General features: G+C 34.6%; 2 non-coding genes across 2 annotated transcripts; both read right to left on the bottom strand.

The window, feature by feature from the left end:
• Positions 1-566: 566 nt before the first annotated feature.
• Trnal-cag (transfer RNA leucine (anticodon CAG)) lies at positions 567-649 on the bottom strand. Its single transcript has one exon. It is a non-coding gene; the product is annotated as a tRNA-Leu (tRNA).
• A 2,061-nt stretch (positions 650-2,710) lies between these two features.
• On the bottom strand, positions 2,711-2,793 carry Trnal-cag (transfer RNA leucine (anticodon CAG)). The gene has a single exon. It is a non-coding gene; the product is annotated as a tRNA-Leu (tRNA).
• Positions 2,794-11,342: the final 8,549 nt, after the last annotated feature.

Raw genomic sequence — 11,342 nt, forward strand, 5'->3', positions numbered from 1 at the left:
CTAGTTCGCAAACATATATACAGACGGACAGACAGACGCACATGGCTAACTCGACCCAGCTCGTCACGCTGATCATTTATACATATTTATTTCATAGAGTCTCCCAGGCTTCCTTCTAGATATTACAAACTTCGTGGCAAGCTTAACTGTTCAGGATATAACAATTGCTCTATGATCTCTAGGTAGATATTTTTCGAACCAATATCAACAACCATCAAGCTACAGTGAAAGAACGAATAATTCTAAAATTGTACTTTATATAATTCCCCATTAATTAAAGGCTCAATTGGAGTTACCTTTAGCTGTTAAATTTAAAAAAATAATCATACACTTTGAACTTACCCCCTTTTTAGCTGGGAGTAATTCAATTCACTCCACCAACCTTTTGCACGTTTGATATACTTATTTCTTACTTTTGAGCGGTATCCAATATAATTTTTTCCCTATTATCGTTTTCAACGATAATGTTTATAGTCGATTAATTATCGCTTAAAGAAACTAAGAAAATGTTATTGTAGTAATATACATTTGTATGTACAATAAAAAACTTGGCAAAAAAACGCATTTGTCAGAAGTGGGATTCGAACCCACGCCTACAGAGTAGACTGCGACCTGAACGCAGCGCCTTAGACCACTCGGCCATCCTGACAACTGGCAATCAATATCAAGAATGCTCACTTCACCGAGACACACTAAAGCTGTTTGCGATTGCTTATCGCTCATTCTATTCTCGCTCTCGCTACGAATATTAAACGCTAAATATATAAAAGCAAATGCTAAGTAACTACATAATTCTAATGCGCAGCGCAAGCGAGCGGTCAACGCTGTAGCTGGGCACATAGCCATTCAAGCGACAAACTAAGCAACTAATCGTCGGCCTGACAGTGAGGAATGCGCGTAATGCCATATACATTATTGTATCTTACGAATGCGCAGCAGCAAATAACAATAACAAAAAGTATGACGGTAAGACGTAATAATACAAATAGATTACCAAAGAATGAGTGATAATAATATGCTTGCGAGCGTTCTTGCAAACATTTGTATGTATTTTACAGACATATGTATATATAGTACATACATACGTGTACTCACTATTTGTATAGCACTGATCTATCTGTCTTTGTTTTTATAATTGTGGTCAGGTATCAGATTCTTTGTTGTTCCAGTTTTTATATACATACTATTCATAATCAATCAGAGTTACAATAGAAAGTATTTGTATTACTTTAAGATTCATCTAATTACCAAGTTATTCAATAAGTTTTGTCGTTTGATAGGAAAAACACAATTTTATGATTCAAAATACACTTGATAATTCAGTACAATCTCCCTGAACATAAATACATTTGCTCCAACGATTCTACAATCTGTGGATCCCATCCCTGAATTGAGAATCCGGAAGGTCTGCAATATACGCTTCAACAGCCGTTTTGACCTCTTCATTTGATGAAAAACGCTTGCCACGCATACATTTTTTGAGTTATGAAAACAAATGGAAGTCGCTGGGGGCCAAGTCTGGTGAATACGGTGAATCCTCCAACAATTCGAACTTTAATTCATGGATTTTAGCCATTGTCAAAATGCTCCTTTGACACCGCGCATTGCACTGATGAAAAATGATTTTTTACTTCCGCAAACCGGGTCTTTTTTCACGATTTTTTTCCGCCAACTGGTCCAAAGGGTTGCAATAATGTACAGAATTAATTGTTTTACCAGTTCGCAAGTAATTTACAAACAAAATTCCTCTCGCATCCCAAAAAAATGCATGCCATAACCTTCTTGGCCGATTTCCGGGCACGAACTCGTTTCGAAGCCGAACAACCAGGTTCACACCACTCTTTAGCCTCTTGATAGACCCAAGTCTCATCTATAGTGATGTTCGATGCTCAAAATCCACTTTATTTTTTACAAATGTTGCTGAGAAAGTCGCATTCGAATGTGTTTTTGTTCCACTGTTAGCGAATGCGGCACCCATTGTGCACACAGATTTCTAAATCCCAAAAATTTTACTTAAAATATGGCTCACACTGCCCAATGTCAATTCATCAGTCAGTTTGACCTGAACGGCTGAAGGTATAAGATACCAGTTGTTTCAGTCTTAAAACCGCAAAAGCAATTATGAAGGAACTGTTGAGATGATTCCACATTATCATCTTCCAAACAACTTCGACAACTGTCAACTGGTAAGATATTTAACCTTATCGCTAGAAGCTGATTAGACAATTTCGTTATTCACTTTCTTATGAAAAAAGCAAATGCTGAAGGCCAAACCAAAATAAACCTGTTACATAGGAGAGGACCTCACCAAAGCGATATCGAAGACTAAAGTGAATTTCAAATGAAATAATTTAAGTCAAGTTTGAATAAATTATTAAACACTTACTATTCTCTTAAAAAAGTGGTTGGTATTTTGTTCTGTAAGGTATACATTTGTTGATTTAATGGTGTCACTCTGATTTTTATAAGTTTAATAATCCATATGTATTCATTTTAGAACATGTGCCTACATATATTATCAAGAGCGAAGAAAAAACTTTTGAAATTCGTCCATTTGATCACCTCAGTTCATACCTCCCATTAAGTACTTGTATTGTGTAATTGCTACTAGTGAATTTATTTCCAAGCAAGTGTTGCTAGTATATACAGAGATTATTTTAGTCAATCAAATTAGGAACTGCTTGCACAAACTTTTTATAAAAAGTTAGTTTGTCAGAAGTGGGATTCGAACCCACGCCTACAGAGTAGACTGCGACCTGAACGCAGCGCCTTAGACCACTCGGCCATCCTGACACTTGGCAACACTGATATTTATGCATTTCTATGCCAGCGTATGCAGACATTTATGTGCTGTCCAAGTCAATAATATTTAAGTGAAAGTAAAAATACTTAGAAACTGTGCCAGTATAAGCATTACATTCTAGAATAATGCTAATGAAAAATTTCTAGCAAAGCTGAAAGCAAGCAAATGCAACGATGGCAAATATATAGAGACGCAAATGTAGATAATTTAAGTAAAGATTTTCAATAAAATTACAAGAAAACAATACAAATACATTATTTATACAAGCTTAATTAGTTTGACTACTTTTTGAAGATATGCAAACAAAATATTGAAGATTCTAAAATAAATTTGGTGAAAAATAATGATGATGACAAATGATGTGAATGCTTTTACCCAATTATGATTAAGTTCAGATTTCATGATCATAATACTTCGCAAAAAGTAGAACCAGTAGACATTGCAGAAGATGCAATTATTTAAAAAGCTCCAAAGGCTAAGCCTCTGTAGGCATTGATAAGGCTGAATGATTGTTGTACTTTGCTAGAAGTGTTTTGCTTTTATATCGATATATCGAGGCGGAACTCTATTCAAGATGTGTGCATGCTCAAATCTAGATTCTCTCTAGGCAAAATAGGGGGACAAATCAAAGCTTTCACTGCTAAAGTCACCAACTGCAATTGCTCTATTCCCACAATTCCCAACTATATCCATATTTACCTCAGCTTTGATCTTATTCTACTCTTCACTTCGTCAAGGCAGTGAAAAGGCTTAAACAGATTCAGTGGAGGCAGGATAATTGATAACCATTGTTTGTTTCACTATGTCACTCATACGCCCTGTAGGTCAACAAGTAACCCCACTCATTATTTATATTTGGAACACCACTAGAATGAGTATGAGTATTTTCAATATGATAATTAATAGTAGACAAAAAGCAGACCAGCTGTTAAAGCAACAATTAATATTACAAAAACATACAAAATGTCAAAACTTATTGTAGGGTGTATAAAAATAGAAAGGAATAATAGCATATAAGTATGAGGCACTAAGTATTTTAATGCAAATAGATTAAACTTAAATATGCATCTGATATGGTCGCACATATGGCAAGCATTAATTACATATTTGCATGATTATTTTCTATTGAAATCGTTGCCACTTTTACTTCCACATTGTTTATTTAAAGCACAATCTTGTAATGAACAGGCTAAGCAAATTGTGTATATTTGTATATATGTAAACACATGTTTATTGAATGAGATTTAATAACTACAACTTGCATGCCTGCCATAAGCAATTCGAGAGGAGAATAACTCTGCAACACTTGCACACGTCACTCATACGACCTGTAGGTCAACTGGCATATCGAAATTAATTTGCTTATAAAATAAGCAGAAATTTGGTGAAGTTAGTAAAACCGGATAGTAGATATTTATGTAAGCAGCTATCGAAATAACAATTAGTATAACAACAGTAACAAAAACAGCAACAAAAACGACAACAATACATGCTTGTTGCTTAGTTGCTTAAAATTATAGAAATATACATACATATGTAAATATAGTACAGGAATTTCAACAAAAGACACTTATTTAGTCTAAAACGGCAATATTTATATATTCCAAAAGTGTATGAAGCGTAAATTTGTTATTGCTTGCTGCTCAACTTGAATGACATAACCACAACATGCGTTCAATTGTGTGTCTGTATGTATGTATGTATGCACGCATATTTCGAGAGAACGTTCTGAAAGCGTACACTATTTCTGCATTTATTACTGTAATTGTGGTTAAGTAGTTGTTGTTCTCGTTGTTACACATGATTGAAAATCCATGTTGTCTGCTCGCCGAAATTCTCAATAAAAATTGTGTTCTGTGGCAAGTGAAAGGCTTCCGCAAATGTTTGGTAAAACTGTGGTTGTGCCTTTGCGTTTGACATTTGCCGGTAACAACAATTAATGGATGGTTTAATGGTGGGGGCTGGCTGCTATGTATGCCTTATATATTAGGGTGGTTCTCAATAAAATCAATGTTCGCTTCAGTTTTACACACCCTTATTTGTTTATACCAGAGTCAAGTAGATCGCTTATACATTTTGTGAAACACTGATAACTATCAAGAGAGATTTCGAAAGGGTCAAAGCTCAGATAGTTTTAATATTTTCCAAATGTAATAAAATTTATTTTATATATCTTTAACCATTGGTATTAGTTTTTCAGTATATCGGATATATAAAAGAAAAAATAATTTTAAATATGTGAGTGGTGCTTTGACCATTCTGTGACACACGCTAGTCTTGTTTAATTCAAAAGTGTCTTCGATTTTACTAAGTCGTAATCAATTTTCTTTCTGACCTAAGATACCGCCCTAATACAATCAGAGTTTCTAAATAACTGCTTACGAATACATTTGCTACATGAAAACTAACTGCTCTACACCAAACTGCCAGCCACTGCCACAAGCAGCCACACAAATAACAGAGTTGCCACATATTACCAAAATACTGCACATACATTTTGCTGGTCCATATTTGTAAAACTACAAACATATATACACATATGTGTGTGTAAGTGTTCATACATTTTGAGTTTGTAACCTTATTGCATGTACGCAAAGTGTTCTCATTTACATATGACTACGGCTGCTTTCCTCTTGCGGAAGGGCGCATTTATGGTTTTGTAAATTTGTTGTGGCTTTTTATAGTATATGCTTATTTATTGCTTGCCATTTCTATTTTTGGGGCTAATAAACCTGACCGAATAAATCGAAAATACTTAGGCAAACAAAAATGTGGCATTACCACAGTTTCCGAAGACATAAAGCAAATGAGGGTTCGACAAAGTGGATATCAGATCAGTAGGGATGCAGGTTGAAAAGCAAATGGTCAATTTATATTTTGCTTATAACTAATTGATATTCATGCTCAAATATGGTAAATCAATCAAATAGATTATATAACGAAATGTTTGTTAAATGTAAGCAAAACAATATTCAATTGTATGTTAATTCGGATAGCAAGGTGTTGCATGTATGCCTGGTATGCGCACGAGCGGTCAGTAACCTATTAGAGAATTCCGGTATTTGTATGTGTATTGATTTATTAATTAGCAATAAAAATTTCTTTGAAGCACACAAAATCTCAAAAAATAACGATAGATAAAGGATGGCTTTAATTCAAAATGGGAGATGCCTTCATATATTTTGGATGGAAGTGTCCGCTAAAATGCATACACTCAGTGCAGGAAGCATTGGCTCCGCATACCTAATGTAAGAATTTCTTCTGGTTGTCTTTATACCTTATATAACGGATAATAAGTGACTAAGACACATATGTATGTCAACGTAGAATATTCGATTTATCATAGTTTAATGTTTCCAGTGACTTTATTATAATATTTTTTAATATAAGTTAGTAAGAAGCCAACCATGATTATAACCGATCTACAATTTCGTAGGCATTCATTATAAGCTTTTGTCACCACTTTTGTCTTACAAATTGAGCGAGTATAGAATATTCGGTTGTGACTGAACTTAAACCTCCCCTTGCACTTTTGCATTAGGTATAATATTAAATTTATAATTCCTCTTAGAAGTTAGAGGAAAATTATATAAAGGTTGAACAACCCATGTTCGAATGCTTGATTGCATGAAATTGCGAAATTAAGAAGACTATGAAAAATAAGATTTCTCTCTTGCTGTCCTGAAATATGGATAGAAAAAATTATTATCCAATCATTGAGTTAAAAATTCGAAATAGGTGTACTGAAAACCTACTTTTAATTGTTAACTATCTTACTTTTCTTAACACCGATATAATACTGGTTTTTGGATTTATTTTCATAGAAACCTTCTGTTTAGTTCTCGATCTCAGTATTTAACAGCATAGAGTCAATTGAATTAAATGCCGAGGTATTTTTAAAACTAATCTCTCAAAAAATTCTGAACCAAATTCTCGAGTTGAATGAAAAAGTCCAAAACTTAGCACAGACAACAACCAAAAACTCTATTGACTGTGCTAAGTGCTGTTGTCCTGGCTAAATGTAAATAAAAGGATCATTGACATCATCAAAGATCATTGACCTTGGAAAGGTTGTTCTCCTTACTAAAGACAAATAAAGTGTCATTGACCTTATCAAAGGTCATTGAGCTCTGTAAATGTTGTTGTCCTCGCTAAATTTGAATAAAAGGGTTACTGACCTAGCTTGGGATTGTTATCTTGCTAATTCTCTAATTCATAGATCACAGTCAACAAAAGGTTAATTGGCCGCTGGGAGGTTGTTTTAGATAAAATAAGCAAAGGAGTTATTGACCTCACCAAAGGTAATTAACCTCCGGAAAGATTGTTGTCCATGGTTAAGGCAAAAACAGGGCATTTAACCTCTCTGGTTTAGCGGGTACATAAATAAATAGGAATAATATAGTGACCTTTCGGGATCTTTTCTATTCAGATAAATTTAATTATGGTTAAATTTAATAATGTTGGCCCTGCCATTTTGTGCAGTGCCAAATAAGTTCTATAATTTTAAAGACATACCCTTTTTGAACTGGTCGTGCGTCTACCCGATTATCTTGATAAAATTATTCGAAATAAGTGAGTGAACTTGTTTTCCTTGGAAATGCACCCATTTAACATATTATTGACACATAATCTGCCTAAATATTAGCAGCATACAAGCTTAAAAGATAATGTCGTGCATAAAGGTTCCACTACGACTAAAGTCGGTAAGTCCAACTCGCGATAGCTACTTGAGTAATAAGCATTCCATTTATTGCTGCTTATCGTGTTGTACTCAATTTGTTGTTGTTGTCTTTGTGGTCACATCCGTTTTACTGTCGTTGCAATATATACGCCTAAACATGCAACATTGAGCACACGTAACCGCACAATAACCACAATGGCAGAGGCGTATATATGACTTACATAAGTGCTGCTAACGCTCCACTAGTTATTTGCTGGTCAATGCCAGTGAAACAGAAGAAGAAATACGAGTCAGCCGTCCCCTTTGCCAAATTGTAATGCTTGCTGTGACTAAGTGCACAAAGCACCGCTTGAGGAATTGAAGTGGTTATTACAAGGCTATAACTGACCGGTAGAAGATTCGTTTGAAATATGTACTGCAAGTGGCATTCATTACAGTTACCCATTTGTGTGTGTGTCTGTGTGCAGGAGAATTACCAACGAACTGCAGATACGGTTGCTAACCGACGGCTTAACACATGTTTACCTGACTAATAGTTGGCAATATGCTAGCAACACAGTGCCTTGGCTCGGTTTATTTTGGGAGCGAAAACTGTTGCTTCTCTGTAAAGCAAATATGTATATATGTATAGTGCATTAATGGTGATGCTTATTTGGTTCGAGTCCTGGTTATTTATCGTTGTAACGCTGGTGGATGGAAAAATGGTTGTATTTATTTCTAAACGTTATACGTTACGATATAAATATTTCTAAAATACTGACCAAATGATTTTCAGCGCTTTTGAGTGTACAAAATATATTTTTTATTTTGTGTACACATATGTATGTTTCCATATTTACTTTTGTATATATAAATGTACATATATATATTTAGAAAACTGCTTGTGAGCTTTGTGCTGTGACTCTGTACTTTGCACTGGCATTTGCCTAGTTATTGATGGCTGCGGCCAAGGGTTCGACGAGCTTTGTATACTACATATGTATATATACATACATATATAAGTACCATAATGCCGAAAGTAAATAATTATTTATTAATGACGAGTTGATGTTGTTTTTGTTTTCCCACAAGGATATTGCTAGATCTCTATTTTTAGTGAGGTGATGAATCATTGGGCAGTAATGCCTCAAATTTATCATGGTCCCTGCGTATCCTTGCGAGGAAATTTTGAGGGTAAGCGTGTGGTGAGACCCAGCTGCTTTCTTTTGCAGATAGGCTTTTGGTTTATATAGCAGTTATGAGAATATCGCTGTTGCTTTCTCAAACTTTCCATTTGTTTATTAGATCTCCTTTTTTTGGCTTAGCAATATTATAATTATGGAGACAGCGTTAATTTCACCGAGATTTGAGTAAAGGTGTGAATTAAGAAATCAATTTAAATTTGAATTGAAACAAATTACTGTGCTATTAATAAATCAGGAAAGGAGGTAATTACTGTGGGTGTGCTGTTCTCGAATAAACTTTCATCCAATCAAATATTTCACATAAAATTTTAAATTGTCCGCAGATATGAGTCTCATGCTTCAATTACCATTTTGTATAGTAATAATTTATACTTGTTTTCTCTTTCCCGTCCCAAGCATAATACTCCACCACGGCCGGATGTCGCAAACATTTATCCAATGTCATGAAAATAATTTCGCTAAAGGGTTCTGCCACAAATCTCGAATCAAAGTGTCACTTGTTTACTAGGCCCACAAATTAAATTTTTTTGATGGATAATAATGTCAGCAGCAAAAATGTGGCAACATCACGTAAATCTTGCGGTTCTGTTGTGGCATGCAAACGATGAAACAAAAACCAATTCGCACTTGCGGCGAAACGCATAGCACATACACATGTATGTTTGTATGTTTGTAGACATGGCCGCATGACAGGCAACAGAAGCTGAGTGTCATTCGACATGTTGATGTTATTACTCTGCCATTAATGCATTAAATGGGCTTACGTGCCTCCAAACACAAGATGAGGAATGATCCAAAAAATTGCAATAAGTCATGAAGAGAATTTCGTGGGGGACAAGCACACAGACGCACATAAAACAAAAAACGAAATTCAATAAAAACGAAAGGCCATAAAGCATGAGTGTTGGAAAAATTAGCAACAAATTTTCATATAAAATTTATGTTCAGGCTATATAATCAAATAAACATAAATATATGAGTATATTTATGATCATAATATCAGCTAATGCAAGAATAAAAACTTTTATTTTTTCGAAAAAATTTAGGAATTTCGCATGTACACCCACAAATACATACAAGACAATTTGAATACTCAAGTGTATATGAAATCTGTGTCACGTTAATGTCATACAGATCACATGTTCCTCAAATTGTAACACGAACAGCGATGACAAATATTTCGAAAGGAAAGCGCAAAGTTTCACTGAAGTTCAAAAATCCGTTAAAAAAATCTTATTAAAAATGACATTCGGAAATATGAAATTTAAACATTTTATTCTACATGTAATGATATGCTAAGTTACTTGCAGCTATGTAATTCAGTGGTATGTTATGTTATGTTCTTTACTATATTTAACATAACGTTATTTAACATTTTTTTCTATTATATTATTCTATGTTATGCCTAGAAACATAAGTAGATCTCGTTAGCACCACCCAGAACCGTTGCCTTTTTTTCTAAAGGAAATATCTCCGTATATCGTTGGAGCACCTATAAGCGTAGATACTGTTTCTTGAGACATCACTGTGAACTGAGAGGGCTGCTGCCACCAAAATGGATGCCATCCTTTTATCAAAAAATATCGATTTACAAGTTGTATGTTTATGTCTTCGAAGAAAAAATGCGATTGACCCCTTTTATTGTTAGCAAACTGCACCTGATGATTACTGATCAAGTTATATGAGAATATGAGGGTACAAATACCCTACAATGGGCCTTCGAACTTCTGTGCGCTCAAAAATTTTACTGGATGCTGATCTATTATTTTCTAACCTAATTGTGAATTAAGTCTGGTGTTCAGGGCTTAATATTTAGCTTACCGTTATAGGTATGGTTAAGACAGTGCGGGTATCAAAGTAAGGGAAGCCGGAAAAGTACCCTAAAGTTTTCTATGGATAATGAAAGCAACCTTTGATGAAGCCAGGCCGCTAAATCACGAAACTGTAAGAAAAATTGGACGAATTTTATGTCATGAGACTTGACAATTTTAGTGAAACCGTTTAGTTCTGTTGAGAGCTTCAGCACAGCCCTCTAGCAGAAGTTACTTTACTGTTTCAGAGTACGATTTTAAGGATAATTCCATCAAAGTAAGATTTCCTTAAGTTGACGTTCGTGAGGAGTCCTTCTTATTTTATCAACTGGCACAGTATTCATTACTTTCCTGGAGCTGTGCCTAAAACTTTTGACAATTTTTATAAAACTAGAGTTTTTAATTTTTTTCTTAAAAGTTTTCATTCCATAAAGCTAGAGCGAAAGCGACCCATTCAAACAAAAAAAAAGAATTTTTTCGAAGCAAATCGTTCACTGCATTTCAACAATGCGTCGAAAACTTTTGCTCTTGCATGCAAATATGTACACGTATATGTCATGTGATAAACTCATGTAACATAAAAAGGTTTTAACGATTATTTGCACTTCTGTTGACTATTACATATTTTATTACAACAATACCGTTGTTTATCATCGGCACTTATATCGACGCAATTGTTGACGTCAACACCGAAATGCCTTGTTTATACTTTTATCCGGCTTTGTTTCAGCAGCTACTTGTTCGACTTTTACAACTGTTGCTCTCACGCCTTCATATAAAACGCTTAACGTGCCTGCAAGTATGCCATACGTGTGCGTGTGTGAGTGCTTACTTGTCGATAACACGAAATTTTTCTATGTGAC

This window comes from Bactrocera neohumeralis, chromosome 2, assembly GCF_024586455.1.
Source record: "Bactrocera neohumeralis isolate Rockhampton chromosome 2, APGP_CSIRO_Bneo_wtdbg2-racon-allhic-juicebox.fasta_v2, whole genome shotgun sequence".
In the NCBI taxonomy this organism is placed as follows: Eukaryota; Metazoa; Arthropoda; class Insecta; order Diptera; family Tephritidae; genus Bactrocera; species Bactrocera neohumeralis.